The sequence below is a fragment of the Microtus oregoni genome, unplaced genomic scaffold (assembly GCF_018167655.1).
Source record: "Microtus oregoni isolate MIOR12 unplaced genomic scaffold, Mior012 000063F_ref0000156, whole genome shotgun sequence".
Classification (NCBI taxonomy): Eukaryota; Metazoa; Chordata; class Mammalia; order Rodentia; family Cricetidae; genus Microtus; species Microtus oregoni.
This window is the reverse complement of record NW_024543873.1, coordinates 4,702,096-4,717,255: the sequence shown is the minus strand read 5'-3', so window position 1 is coordinate 4,717,255 and position 15,160 is coordinate 4,702,096. Positions and strand designations below refer to the sequence as shown.

Below are 15,160 nucleotides of genomic sequence, written 5' to 3'. Positions count from 1 at the left end.
ATACTGTATCTGTAGTTCATAATCCTAGAGAAGCTAAATACCAAGGTGAACTCTAAGAAAAACTTATATACCTCTACCTGGAAAGTTGAAATAAACAAGATCACCTGAAAAAAAAAGGGAATATAGGGGTGAGGAGAGAAGGGAGGGTAGAAGGAGAAGAGGAGGAGAAAGGGGAGGGGTGAGGAGAACTTGAGGGAATGGGATAGTCGGGATGGAGGAAAAACAGAGATGACAGCAAGGAAAGAGATATCTTGGTTGAGGGAGCCATCATGGGGTTAACAAGAAACCTGGCTCTAGAGAAATTACCAGGAATCCACAAGGATGACCCTGGCTAAGACCCTAAGCAATAGAGGAGAGGGTGCCTGAATTGGCCTTCCCCTGTGGTCAGACTGATGAATAACTTAAATATCACCAGAGAACCTTCATTCAGCAACTGATGGAAACAGAGGCAGAGACCCACATCAGAATACTGGACTGAGCTCCAAAGGTCCAGTTGAAGAGTAGGAGGAATAAGAATATCAGCAAAGAGGTCAAGACCATGATGTGGAGGGCCTTGGACCTTCCACAAAGCAACATGCCTTACGCTCTCTGAAGAGTGGATAGGGGTGGAGTGAAGGAGATGGGAGGAGAGGAGGGAGTGGGAACTTGGATTGGTATGTATAATGAAAAAAGCTAGTTTGTTTTCTTTAAAAAAAATTAAAGAAACTCATTAATCTTTAAAAAAAAAGAATATTGTCATTAATCCAAGCTAGCAAAACTTTAGTGACTCATAACATTTAAATTCAAATTTTCAAATAATAAACGTATGTTTCGACACATAACTTTTCATTTCATCATTCACCTTTCTGCTTTAAAAGCTGCTGAAGGAATCACCTATACTAATAACAACTATAATAGTTTATAACAACTATAATAGTTTATTTTTAGAGTATTCAAAACTTCAAAACTCCTTTCATTTTGTGAATTGTAATGACCAGAAATCCCTGGATTACTGAATATTTTAAAAGTATATGATGACATTTGCCAGACTCAAAACTGAAACTTAATATTCAGTTTGTTCTGCATGTGACAGATGATCCAATCCCATGAAGAAATCCAGGTGTCTGGCCTTCAGTGATTGCCTGTGTTTGAGAGTTCCAGCTCACTCCTACCCCCCACCGAGTTTGCACAATAGAAAAGAACTTGAATTTCAAGTGAAAGAACAAGCCAAGCACTGGGGTGGGGAATGTCACACAAGTGTTTTCATGTGGATGTACCTACCGAAACACCTCGGAACAGATGTTTATCTTTTGTAAACTTTCACCTAGTTGGCAAATTGGAGGCTTAGCAAGCTCAGGGGAGTGAAGGGCAGGCCAGGAAGTCAGGGATTCCTAGACGTGAACTCAGCCTTGGTCTTATTCTGTTTTTGCTCTAAATCACTGCCAAGTTCTTCGCACTTCAGCTGGTTTACAGCGGGCAAGAATTACTGAAGAACAAAACTGTTTCCTGGAGATGTTATGGGTTAAATGGTTACTATTACAGTCCCCCAAGGTAATTCCACAAAAGCTAAAGCAGGCTTGATGAACATTGTTTATTTCATTATATATTAGGAGGTAACATACAATGTGTATACCTGGTAACTTTCCAAGGGTGAGCCATCCTTTCCATTCCTTTCTAAGTTCTTGTCTACTTTACTCACAATCAGTCCACCCATTAGGAAACTCAATCATGCGATATTGCAAGTCTTTAAAGTAGCTGCACCACCTTCTAACTGAGCATTTTCAGGCACATAATGGGAAGTTAGGTGCCCACAATTTTACTGGACCTCTACGCACTGGCAACATAAAGGAAATATTCTTCTGCTCCAAGACCCTGTTTGACAACCTAAGGGAAAGACTTAGCATGCTCCCGTTAAGAAAAGAGGGCCCATTCCCTATGCCAGGGGGTCCACCTCTGTAGCAAGCTCTGCCGCTCCCTGCTCTGGGCAATTCAAAAGGTAGAATTCAGTTTCACTTTCCCCCACCACCTCATGAGAAAGGAGAACTGGCCCCTTCTTGGCATTTAATGCATGGTCTTCTCCCCCTGGATTTGGACTGTTGGTCCTTCCAGCCAGTCATGAACTAGCAGGAAATGCCCTCTGCAGCAATCACTATTGTGTAAATAAAGTCATAAACTTTTGGAGGCCAGTGCAATCCCAGACCCCAAAGCTGCACATGTCAGGGTAAAAAAAAATCTTGATTGTAAAAGCACTGCCTTCCAATTTAAACTCAAACCACATGATTCAGTTCATAAAATATACAAAATATGCAGTCCAGTGACAGATTTATTGTGGCCTTACAAAATAAAGAAAAAAATCTCTATATGGAAAACACAGCTACTTTTGACCCAGGCAGCCCTCAAACAGGAAGTTTAAAGCCAATCAGCCAGCTGGGGCCTCACTTAGTTATGAAGGAGACCAGGGCAACCAGCATTTCCTGTCATTGCTTGTCACCATTTTAAGCACTTTTATTTAAATTATTTTCTTAGATAGATAAAAATATTTCTGAGATTTCTTTGGAGATAGAGACAGACAATAAGAAGGGCTAATGTATGAACCATGACTAAAATGAAAACGTGAACCTTACAAAGTACCCTGCATGAAGCCGAGATGACACAGTCTATCCTTTGGACATTTTGCTGCATTTTAATGAATGCTGGACCGGTAGACAAAATTAGTCAACGTATTTAAAGTCAAACACTAGAATTACTGATATTGGTTGGCTGTTTCCTATTAAATGAGGATCAACATTATGCAGCGTGGTTTTCACAAACCTGATCAGGAGGTATTAGAAATTTCAGACTGTAGCATCACAGGAAGTAACTTCTTACTCTTTCTCTTACCCTCTTATGAATCATCACCATCATTCTACAAAAGGACTTGTTCACAGTCAGTGTTATGTTCATATATGAGTTACCTAACTGAATCGTGTTGTAGATCCCTATTAATAAGATTAGGAAAACCATATTGTTCACAAAATACAGAGGCATTCTTATTTTTTTCACTAGTATGGTGAAAAGCAATGCTCTGTGGTACATTTTCCAAGCCAGTCAAATTCTCAGTCACAAGAATTGGTGGAACAGGCAAGTTTAAATAATAAATGAAAAATCATTTTGCCTTGCTATTATTACTACATAGAATTTCTCAATATATCCAAATAAGTTTCTCCACAGAACAAAGTTTATCTCTCTGAAAAGGGGGATTTATTTATAATAAAGAGGCAGCCAGTTGACCTAAAGTTCTGCTAAACAGGGCAGTGGTGGTACACACCTTTAATTTCAGCCCTTGTGAGGTAGAGGCAGGCCGATCTCTGTGAGTTTGAGGTCATCCTGGTCTACCAAGTTCCAGGACAGTCAGAGATACATGGTAAAACCCTATTTCAAAACACAAAACAAAAAAGTCCTTCTAAAACCTATGGTTTACTCCAAAAATGCCTTCCCTTGAAAGCCATGTCAATCTGAACCCAGCGTCAAGCTTACCTTAAAACTATACTGACATAGGGTCTGTCTGTGGCTGAGGTCACTGCCCTAGCCATTCATAGAACAGAACAAATTACAGCGGCTCAGCACCCCACTAGTCCTCCCCAATTTTTTATGTATTTGAAGCTTGTAGACATAAACCACAGCTATATAAGGTGCACTATGTTAATAAGGTTTATTTTATGCTGTCCAAGTACTTGGCTGGGAGGCTGTCGGGATACTAACATAAATGAACTGAGACTTTAAGTTTTCAAAATCACTGCTGAGAAGAAATATTTCCCCCAACTTCTCTAGGATTCTTATCAATTACAGGCAGCAAAAATTTTCAGAAACATCAATGTGTCCGTTAACAATAGTACCGACTACCACACAATTGTCTGAGCAAGCTCCTGACTGAAGTACCGAGCCTACCTTCATGCCCTGACTCTTGCTGAATATATCTCTATATAATTTAAACACAACTCAGAAGAACTACTTTGTAGTACAGATATATAATAATTTGGGCTTTCTTTAAGAAATATTTCACTAGAGCATATTAATTATGCAGTATGATAGATTTTGTTTTTCCACTTTTGTCCATGTATAAAATGTACTTACTGTATATTCACTTCTATTAACCTCTTATTCACACTCCCTTTCCCCAAAGCATCTCCTCTTTCTCAATTAGTATCCCAAGGAATTTTATACCTTGTTTTAGATTGCAAACCTAATCTTTTTAAAAGACTACTACTTTACACACACGCACACCACATGCGATACTTTCGTTCTGTTTTTTTTTTGATCCATGAAAATAAAAAACTAAAAAAAAACCTAAAAAAAACTAAACAAACAAACAAAACAAACAAAACCCAAAATGTGAAATTCAAGCTTTTCAAACTACTCCCCAACAAGATATCCCTCCCACCATGTTCTCCAATATACTCTGTTAAATGTAGTTTTTTCCCATATTGTCACCTAAGGAGAAACTGTGAGAGTTCTACCTAAAAAACAATAGTCCTCTGGCACAATGATATTTGTAAAGGATCAGAAATGGCAGCTCCTGTGTGGGCTTTGCTTTCCGGATACAGCAAAAACAGTCCCATTCACACCTATACCTTGATAATAGAAACTGCAAATCCAACCTGTAAGTGAACAGGATCTGAAAAAGAGACAATGGCCAGCATCCTTTTCCTATTTCCCGTGTCTTTATCACTTTCTAAACTACACATGACAAGAGGCATCCGAGTAACAGGATTTCTTTTAGCTCTCTTTCTAATCTGTAGAGACAGTTAAGAAGAACTGCATCTACATACCTTCATGCTAAAAATGATTTGCCTGCGATGCAGAAGATGTAAATTAAATGTAATTTCAGATGACAGAAAAGTAGCAGTTAGCTTTCAGGTCACTCTTTAGGTCTTATTTTAAAAGCTGCCTTTGAATGCTTATCCCTGGACTCATTCTGAGTTGCCAGTATGGCCCTCAGCAAGACATTCAGCCAAATATAAATTGTTGCTCATTTTCTCATTAAAAACAGAAACATTACTTAAAATCACAGGGAAATATGTATAAAAGGCAAGAGAAAATCAGAAATATCAATCTGTTCTTTAATTTACTAAAGATTTTCCCTAAAAGAGAAAGCATTGAGGATATAAGGAAAAGAGATCCATTAGTCTACCTACCAAGAAGATGCTGGTACATTCAAGGATACCTGAATGAGCCTAAGGAAATCTTTACCAAATTTCCACACAAATGTAGGCGGCCAAGGAGCTCAGAATTCTCAGAACCAGAAGGGACACATTAAAACCAATTTGAAAATGTAAAACCAACATGGAAAACCCAATCCAGCCAACCATCAGTCTCTAGGATGCACACATGGCTTGAGGAGATTAAATAGGCCAGCAGAATTCTCCAGTGTCAAATCCCTGCATTTCTATCTAGACTGCCCTTTCTCAGTTGTAGGCATTCTCCTTCCGGCCAACAAATGCACTCACTGTAAAGGTATAAAACAAACTCCTACGCAAAATCATAAACAAATCATTTTTACTTGTGAGCCAACTTAATGCTGATGCAAGGACTTGAGAGTGGAACATATTATTTTAACAAGCATGACTAATTGAGTCTTAAATTTCTAATCTGGCTCCTCTTCCCCTTGACTTTTTCTTTTCATGGTTGTTATAACGAGTTCTAAGGAGCTGGCATGGTGATGCATGGCTGTAGTACAAGCTACTTAGGAGGTTGAAGGAGTCAGATCATTTAAACCCCGGAGTTTGAAATTACTTTTGGGAAAACTGTGAGGCCCTGTGTCAACTACATTTCATAAAATAAGCTCTGGGGTCACAATGATTCTAACACTATTTACATAAGATAAAAAAATCTATACACACACTCAAATCAAGTCTCTTTTCATTGCTGCTTCCTCTTTAGTTCTAAGAAATTCACCCTTTTTCTGAAAGTGCACTACCTAGCGTTAAACATTTCTAAGAAACAGAGAAATATTGTTCATATTAAATATTGGTTATAGTTTATTGTCAACCTGTTTTTCTTTTATTTCCCATTGGGAAAATGCCATAAATGAGTATTTTTCTAAATTTCAGGGAGAAATCAATGTGTGACTGCAAATACTGTTCTTAATTGACCAAAATCTGTACATTTGTGTTCAAATATATGTTTGTATCTATATTCCCAGACACTTGTGGAATACTTTTATTTCTGAAACAAAAATAAGATCTCATCCTGAACTATATTATTTTGCCCATCAGTCTTTTAAAGGCAAGATCATTCAATTTAATATCAACCAGAAAATAATAATGGGTTTACACTGCACCTTTTAAAAAGGGACTATACAATTTTTTTTCTACTCTCTTTTATATCATTAACATCTGATATCGTAATTTGCCCTAATTCTCAATGTTTTCCCGCATGGTCCCCTGATTGTCATGAGGCCAGATATAAGTATCCATATAACTGTACAACCATCAAGGTCCCTATAGATCTGAAAGTATACATTAATACAGATCCAACTGCTTCTTTTTGCTCTTAATTTTTGTTTCTTTGTTGAAAGTGGAACTACTTGCACCTAGACAGTTTGTTATCTTAGAACGAAAAGATTCACCTCATTTTATGTGAAACTCAGCTTTCAATTTTTGAAATGAATATCATATTATACTTAGAAAGAAGCAGAAAAATCTACAGAAAAATATAATTCTGGTTTCTGTTTCCTTAATATCATGTACATTTATAATGGTACAAACCCATCTGTTTAATCATAACCCAAGAGCCTGGCACATACCTGTAATCCCAGCCTCAGAAAGCTGAGCATAAAGACTAGGAGTTCGAGGCAAGCCTGGGCTACATTGTGAAACAAGAACAATAAAAATCAACACTATGGAAGCATCTTTATGACATAAAGATGACTGCAACCAGTATCTCTTGAGCATTTTAACATAGCAGTGGCCATTATTTTCTTTTCGCAACAGGACACGATCAAGTTACTTGTCTAACATGCACTGTAAGTCATTCTCTGCATTTCCTGAATCCCTGTTTGTAATCCTAGCAGGCAGAATTTTATTTCAAAAGAAGAATTCTACCACTTTCTTGACTATTTCACTAGAAGCAGGTTACGTGTAAAATTTTATGAATGAATATCTTCATCACTTTAAAGCCTTAAAGGGCTTTTCACTCCCTTTCTTCCCTCCCCTTTCCTAGATGCAAAGACAGCTGAATGAAGAACAGAATTGTACTTCAAGCTATATTGTCAACATCTGCACAACAGCCAAGAGCTTGTCACCGTTCCAGCAATGTGTAGTACTGTGCAGCCACTCAAAAGACAAAACCTTTTTTATTTCCAAGCTGCTTTTCACTTCTTCATTGTGTGAAGTTGGAAAGATAATAATACACCTACTGGCTAAAAGGATAACTTTCACAAGTTCCTGGAAGCACAATGAGAGGCAAAAGAACCCATTTGAGGCAAGAAGAATGCAATTAGGAGAATGTACATTGTAATCCACTTTACATTTTAGGTTCTTGCAAGTGTACAAAAAGGCTTTCTGTTTAAATTAAAAGCAGTGTACAAAATCTGTTCTTTTGTGAATTTATAGCCTGCCGTTTTCTATATAGATGAGCATTTATTAAACGGCTATGTGTGCAAGGCATCATTTAGCTATAAGATGGGTACGAATAAATCACAAGGCTGCTTTGGCTACCAGCTCATAGTCATAGGTTTTATCCTCCTTAAAAAGCAGCTGTTACGAAAGGCCTGAAGAAAACAGTTGAGGAAAAGCTATTTTATAACAGTCTTGGGACTCATTAGGCATTCTTCTGGCAGCAAGGGAAATCAGAGAAATGAAGTGCCTCTTCCAAACAGAGCGAGCATGCAGTTGCCACCTCTACGCCAGCCCTGGACCCATTCTCTCACCATCAGTTTCCCAGCAGCCCTTTCCTTACAATTTTTCTAGACTCTCCAGATTCATCCCTATACATGGGAGCAGAAGAGGAACTGGGAAACACTCTCACACCTCTACTGCTCTGGCCCCACGGTTTAATGTTTTCACTTTTTCAAATGATGTCTTTGGGCCACAGTAACTCCTTCCTACAGCAGCACCCACAGAGGTGACCCTTATAGGAGTGAGGACTAAGTTTGAAATCATTAAAAATGAGGGACGTTGATTTTTGCCATCCTTCCATTGCAAAAACAAAAACAAAAAAAACTGCAAGTATCTATTGCTCTACCTGTAGCACTTCCTTTTTCAACTGTGAAGCAATTGCTTCCCATTGCTCTCTGAACAATAACCCGAAAGCAGTGTGGAATTATTATACAGTAAATTGCACTGTAAGCAGTGTGGGGCTTTGTTTCTAGGTAGACTGACTGCAGCACCTGGACAGAAAAACTGCACCAGGCTTTATTAGGAGCAAAGCAATACTTTCCTTTTTTTCCAGTTTCTACTGTGTAGGAGAAGTAAAACGCACAGGGGAGTAGAATATTTATCAGCTGAATTAGAGACAAAAGTCTATTTAGGCTATGGTTAGAGAAGTTTTTGTAGATATGAAAAGTATTTCCCCCAAAGCATTAGGAACTAGAAAACTTAAGTTGATTTAGTGTTTAATGCTTATGAAGGACTAAATTTGCATAGGCAAGAGAGAAAATGTGACTGTGTTCAGGAAAAAGGCAAGCTCATCGCTCAACAGGCCTTTCATGGAAGGAGGGATTATCTGGCTGAACCCTGGCAAGCCTTGGTGTCCAGTCCTTCGTTCAGGTATCTCACCAGTCTGCTTGCCGACTGCCCAGGGAATCACCAAGGGAATCACTAATGAAAGCAAGAAACCAGCACTGTGATAAATCACCAACTAAAATCTTGCAGCAGTTTTATTTTAATTGATGCTTTCTCATGAACGTTACGTACACATATGGAGAAGCTGCGGGATCAGAGGCCAGTTTATAAGGAGTAATTAAGAACACCTAAGAAGAGAACTCCCTAAAAACACATTAGAACAAACAATTCTTCAGGTTTACATTTGTGTCTGTATGCGTGCATGTGTGCATACTTAACAATAAACAGTGTTCTGAAAAACAGAAAGTAGGTGTACCATAACCATCAGCAAACAGCACAATAGCCTGTTAAAGTTCAAAAGTACCCTTGCTTCAATTTTATCTTCTTACCATAGCAAGAGACTGAGTGCTAAAAACTACAGCTACCCTTTATAATGCTCCCCTACAACGTACTACCCTCATGTCCTTCGGCCCCAGGTGAGAAAAGCAAGCTGCCCAAATTTATTGACCCAGAGACGCGCTTCTGCTGCAGCATCCCACGGAAATGGGAAAGTTAGTTGTTATCGGAAAGGGTTTGGTAATGCCATGCCATGCAAGAAGTTCCTTTCAATTAAAAAAGAAAGAGCAGAAGGAAGAAGAAAGGAAAGAGACGGAAAAGAGAAAAAGCAAAACTTAAAAAATAATAACGCAACAAGTTGCAGTGTTAATTTCCCTTCTACTTGCCATTTCGCCGGAGTGGAAAAAGTTTAAAAAGCAGCGCATTTCCCTGGCGTCTTAGCCAGGCAGCCAGTGTCGCGAACCCCAAGTCCTGTCCAGCCTTACCTTCTGTCGCTAGCACAAACCCAGAGGCTAAGGGGCCCTTGCTCTCAGTGGCAGCGGTAGGGGCAGAGGCAGCAAACAGCGGCACATGCCATCTGTTAGCGGGAGAAGCAAGAGAAAAAAAAAGCAGCCCTGCGTGAGGTGGCCCCGGGGCCGAGAGAGCCTTTAGCAGGGGTGTCTAGTGGATGCCGCCATTTTAAAGCGAGGTTCCTGAAATCATTAGATATAAGCAAATTAAAGCCCGCCCCACCTCCAGAACTTCTGGCCGGAACGTGCCACTGGCCTCCGAGTCGAGCGGCGGCAGCCAGCGGGGTGTCCAATGTCAAGTCCAGCAACAGGCACTGGGGACTCTGAGGAGCCTGACCACAACCCCCCGAGGTGCCATCTCCCCCCCCCGTCCCGCCCCCACGCCCACGCTTCGGCCTCCAGCGGAAAAACAAGGCTAGTCCGTGGCGTGCCCTCCGTGCCCCCCCACCCCTGTCCCCGCCGGTGGCCCGCTGGCTGGAGGAGGGGCCCGGGAGCCCAGCCTCACCCCCTGCCCCCCCCCATGCCGCCTCCGCTTGGTTCCGTCCTCGCCCAGCACACCTCTGAGCACTCAGTTCCCCCGCGGGCAGCGGGGCGCCTAGCGAGCCTCCCTCCCTCCCGGGCCACCGGGCCAGCGGCGGGGGAGGGGGGCTCCCACCGAGGTTCGCGTTTGCCCTGGCAATCGCCCCCCCTTCTCACCTCCCACCCCGCAACCCCAAGCAGACCCCCAGGCAAAGGCCTGTCCTGGCTTCTCCCACCCATCCCCCCCCCCCCCGCGCCCCTGCACCGTACCCCTTCACCGTGCATCCACCCCCAAAAGTCCACCCTACCGGGGTGACCCGACGCTCGGGGCTTCCGCAGTGCCAGCTGCGCTGGGGCCTCGCGGAGAAAACTCGGCTGCTGCTTCTGACGGCGACAAATTTCTTCTTTAGGCGCCAAAAAGGCAACTCGCGCCCAACTCTGTGAGCAGGCAGCGAGTGGTGCACAGCCAGCGGAGCGAGCGAGCGAGCGAGAGAGTGAGCGGCCGTCCTCACCTGCCCTCCTCGGGCCGGCCCCGCCCCGCCTGGCCAGGTAGCGCCACTCAGCCCAGCCGGTCGCCTTGTAGCCTTGTCCTCGGCCGCCTGCCACCGCCACCCTCCCACCTTACCTGGACGAGGGAGCGACCGCAGTGGCGGCTCGCCGGCAGGGCGACACGCGCAGCAACTCAGGCGCCTGCTGGCTCAGATTCCCGCGCCAGCCCAGGACTGTCTTCTGCCTCCTGGCGGCTCGCTCGCAGAGAGCGCCAAAAAAAAATAAAAAGTGGCGCTCGGAGCGGGGGCACCTTCTTCCTGGAGGGGCGCACTTTCGCGCTCCCGACCGCGCACCGACTGGGGGCACCCTCTTCCTGGAGGACGCACTTGCGTCGTGAACTCGAGTCTTTGTGTGACTCGGCCATTCGCGCCGGCTCCCCCCGCCCAGCACCCCCCAGCGGGCCAGCTGGGGCTTTCCTCCCAAGGGGGTGTGGCGCCTCGCCCCTCCAGGAAGCCAGCCTGCCTCGCCCAAGGGGCCTTTTGTCGTGTCATTGGGACCTGTGCCTGGGGGGGTATGGGGAGGACCCACAGCAAATCATACCGCTTGGGATGCACAAAAGCAAAGCTGGAGGGAAGCGTGTTGTTCTTACCCTGGTGGCGAGAGCTGGGCCACTCCAAAGTTTCTAGAGCTTCGGCGGTGGCGGCGAAGTGCCAAGGAGAAAGGCGACACAGTGCGCTGTGTAGCGCGAAGTTCTAGGTTTCTAGAACTTCCGAGACAGGTGAGGGGAAGTAGGGAATTCCAACAGGACCTCGATCGATAGGGATATCAACTCACAAAGGGTTAAACACTCACCTGTGCCTTCCTGGGTCTCCTCCTTTCAGTAAAAGCCCAGATCTTCTATTTCCCTCTAAAAACTTGAGAGAGGAAAAACGTTAATCAGAGGAAATGCTTCCCCTACTTCAAGGGAGTTTTACAGGGTAGGAGGAGCCCTGAGGTAAGATGCCAGATACTTCTGAACAGAAAATGGACAAAGCGAATGCGATTTTATACTTTGATTTAAAAATGTGCATCTGGGCATCTAAATTACAAGTTTCAATTTAATACAAGCGTAATAAGAGCACCAGCTGTCTCTTAATTGGAGCCCCACAATAATAAACGCGTGCTTTTTTTAATTTTATGAGGACAATTGTAGATGATAACACACACATATGCAGGATCGTCCACGAGGAACTCATAGCAATTCATGGCTGCTTTCCTGCATGCAATCAACTGCTTCAGCCTAGAGCTCAGCTCTGTAAGCTCTACAGAAAGTGCACAAGCATTGCGGGACATATTTAAGTTAGGTTGAGGAGTGGAGTGAATTCTCAGGCTAATTATACTTTTTAATACTGCCAAATAGAATTCAACTAATTTTAGGCAAGAAATCAATCTCTGCGTGTTAAATGCAAAATAATAAGAGCAGGCCAGCAATGGTTAGGAGAAGACTGGGCACAGACTACCATTCACATAATTGAAAAAACTCCACAATGGCATTTGGCAAGAATTGTGAAAGTCACCAGGACAATGTGTAGGGACACTGTCTGACATTTCAGAGTTATGACTAGGATCCTAGCGTAAGTCAAAACAAGAAGGACTTCCTAGTTACCTCATGAATTCCTAACCACTTCTCCCACACCTTCTTTCATAGTTGCCAAATTCCCTGAACTACTGTAAAAAGTCAGACTTGTCTGGCATCTGGGAAGTGGCTTTGCCAGTGCAGGAACCACCACAGAACACTAAAGAGGTGTTGCCTACCATGGGAGACTAGAAGGGCAAGGCTGAATTATATAACTTTATGCCCAGTGACCCAACAAATGAAGAACTGATGTCAGTGACTCAACAAAGGAGTCTTTATACTAAACTTGGGCAACACCAGTTCTCTCACCTCTGTCCACCATTGTGATCCACCTGTCCTGTGGGACGTCCAGGCTTTGCTGGCCCTGCTTTATTGCTCTGGAGTCGCTAGAATAACTGTTTGATCAAGAATTATGGGGCACCGTAAGGAATGTAAGCATTTGGTGAACACGATACTTTCAACATTATCTCTTGCTTGAAAATGCTAGCCAGTGGAAAGAGCAAATGAGACTAGTATTCTCTTCCCCACACTGGAAGGAAGAATAGTCTTCCAAATAGATTTTAACCAATAAACAGTCTTCCATTTTTTCCAAGTAGCAACCTCCCCAAATAAAATGAGGCAAATTTCCATGCCACTGAATCCACTGGGGAGTATTTTTACTTTTTATTATTTATGTATTTATTTTTATTTTTAAAAAGAAAACGAACTCTTTTTCATTATACATACCCAATCCAAGTTTCCACTCCCTGCCCTCCTCCCATTTCTTCCACCTAACCCCCCCAACCCAGCCCCCTCTAATCCTAAGAGAGGGCAAGGTACTTTGCTTTGGGGAAAGTCCAAGGCCCTCCCTACTATACCTAGGCTGAGCAAGGAATACATCCAAATAGGATCCCAAAAACCTAGTCCAAGCAGTAGGGATGAATCCTGGTGCCACTGTCAGTGGCCACTCAGTCTGCCCCAGCCATACAACTGTCACCCACATTCAGAGAGTCTAGTTTGATCCTATCCTTATTCCTTCCCAGTCCACCTGGAGTTGGTGATCTCCCATTAGCTCAGGTAAACTGTTTCAGTGGGTGTCCCCATCATGGTCTTGACCTCGTTGCTCATATTCTCACTCCTCCCATTCTTCAACTGGACTTTGGGAGCTCAGTCCAGTTCTCCGATGCAGGTCTCTGCCTCTGTTTCCATCAGTTGCTGGATTAAGGGTTTTTTTTATTTATTTTTTTATTGACAATTTCCACCTCCTCCCACTTCCCTTCCCTTCCCCCACCCCCTCCCCCTCCCTCTCCAGTCCAAGGAGCAGTCAGGGTTCCCTACCCTATGGGAAGTCCAAGGTCCTCCCTACTACCCCCAGGTACAGGAAGGTGAGCATCCAAACAGACTAGGCTCCCACAAAGCCTGTCCATGCAGTGGAATCAAAACCCAGTCCTTGGCTTCTCCCTCAGCCTCCACCATCAGCCACATTCAGAGAGTCCAGTTTGATCACATGCTCCATCAGTTCCAGTCCAACTGGACTTGGTGATCTCCCATTAGATCAGTCCCCACCGTCTCAGTGGGTGGACGCACCCCTCGCGGTCCTGACTTCCTTGCTCATGTTCTCCCTCCTTCTGCTCTTCATATGGACCTTAGGAGCTCAGTCCAGTGCTCCAGTGTGGGTCTCTGTCTCTATTTCCATCCATCTCCAGATGAAGGTTCAATGGTGATATGCAAGATATTCATCAGTGTGGCTATAGGATAAGGCCAGTTCAGGCACCCTCTCCTCAGCTGCCCAAGGAACAAGCTGGGGAATCTCCCTGGAAACCTGGGAACCCCTTCAGAGTCAAGCCTCTTGCCAACCCTAAAATGGCTCCTTTAATTAAGATATCTACTTCCCTGCTCCCACATCCACCCCTCCTCCATCCCAACCATCCCATTCCCTCAAGTTCTCCCCATACTCCCCTTCTCCCTTCTCTCTCCCCATCTCCCCTTATCCCCCCATCCCCCACCCCCGTGCTCCCAACTCCTATTCGCCAATCTTGTCTACTTCGTGGTAACATTTAAGATATTCATCAATCTGACTACAGGGCAAGGCCAGTTCTGGCACCCTCTACTCTATTGCTTAGGGTCTTAGCTGGGGGTCATCTTTGTGGATTCCTGGGAATTTCTCTAGAGCCAGGTTTCTTGCTAACTCCATAATGGCTCCCTTGATCAAGATATCTCTTTCCTTGCTCTTTCCTTGCTCTCATCCTTGTCCGTCCTCCATCTCCACTATCCCATTCCCTCAAGTTGTCCTTGCCCCTTCCCTTCTCTCTTCCTCTTCCCTTCTACCTCCCTTCTTCAGCCAGACTATCTTGTCTGTTTCGCCTTTCCAGGTGGATCTATATTTGTTTTTCTTGGGGTTCACCTTGTTACTTAGCTTCTCTAGGATCATGAACTATAGGCTCAATATCCTTTTTTTTATCGCCAGTATCCACGTATGAGTGAGTACATACCATATTCATCTTTTTGGGTCTGGGTTATCTCACTCAGGATAGTTTTTTTTTCTAGTTCCATCTGTTTGCATGTAAAACTCAAAATGTTATTGTTATTTTACTGCTGAGTAGTACTCTAATGTGTAAATGTGCCACAGTTCCTTTATCCATTCTTTGGTTGAGGAGCACCTAGGTTGTTTACACTTTCTGGTTATTACAAATAATGCTGCTATAAACATAGTAAAACAAATGTCCTTGTAGTATGATTGAGCATCTTTTGGGTTTATGCCCAAGAGTGGTATTGCTGGGTCCTGAGGCAGGTTGGTTACTAATTTTCTGAGAAACCGCCATACTGATTTCCAGAGTAGTTATACAAGTTTTCATTCCCATCAGCAATGGAGTGAGTATTTTCAAAGGCCACAAGAAATTACTGCACACTCTCCTCGGTATTTTAGAAAGGCCCATTTGCAAGTGTAGATAGACCATGGAATTATTTTCTGC

The 15,160-nt window shown here is 43.4% G+C and overlaps 1 protein-coding gene across 4 annotated transcripts in view; it reads right to left on the bottom strand.

Moving 5' to 3' along the window:
- Window positions 1-10,814, bottom strand: part of LOC121439857 (muscleblind-like protein 3) — a 103,370-nt gene extending 92,556 nt beyond the window's left edge. For all 4 annotated transcript variants that reach the window (XM_041640475.1, XM_041640472.1, XM_041640474.1 and 1 more), the window contains exon 1: window positions 10,731-10,814. The gene's annotated coding sequence lies outside the window, so the exon portion shown is untranslated. The remainder of the gene's footprint in view (window positions 1-10,730) is intronic.
- Window positions 10,815-15,160: the final 4,346 nt, after the last annotated feature.